A 363-nucleotide genomic window follows, 5' to 3' on the forward strand; every position below is an offset into this window, starting at 1 on the left:
AATGAAATGTGCCTCATATTCGTGCAACTGGCAACTATCATAGAACCATGAAAACAGGATGAGCTCTGCAACAAACAAAGTGACAACAAACTATCACTCGTGCGAAATTTGAAAAGGGAATATATGGTCGTGCGCAGTGATACTTCGTCTGCATTTATTTCTTGTTATTCTTCCCTCTGCGTAATTTGTTTTTTAATCCACTTTTCTTTTTTTGTCTTTTTCCACTTTCTCACCTCGGCTCTAGTACTTTCGCAACACAATGTTGGTTTAACAAGCGTGTCCCGAAAATAGGAATCATCAACTTTCCTTTTTTATTCTTTTTATGGCTTCAAAATCACTTTCTTCTCCGCCCCTCGCCTCCCC

At 39.1% G+C, this 363-nt stretch overlaps 1 protein-coding gene across 1 annotated transcript in view; it reads left to right on the plus strand.

Annotated features, from left to right (window-relative positions):
- The window catches only part of LOC119587910, a gene marked incomplete in the record, with an annotated part of 79,429 nt that overhangs the window by 58,796 nt on the left and 20,270 nt on the right, over positions 1 to 363 (plus strand).

This window comes from Penaeus monodon, chromosome 23 (genome assembly GCF_015228065.2).
Source record: "Penaeus monodon isolate SGIC_2016 chromosome 23, NSTDA_Pmon_1, whole genome shotgun sequence".
In the NCBI taxonomy this organism is placed as follows: domain Eukaryota; kingdom Metazoa; phylum Arthropoda; class Malacostraca; order Decapoda; family Penaeidae; genus Penaeus; species Penaeus monodon.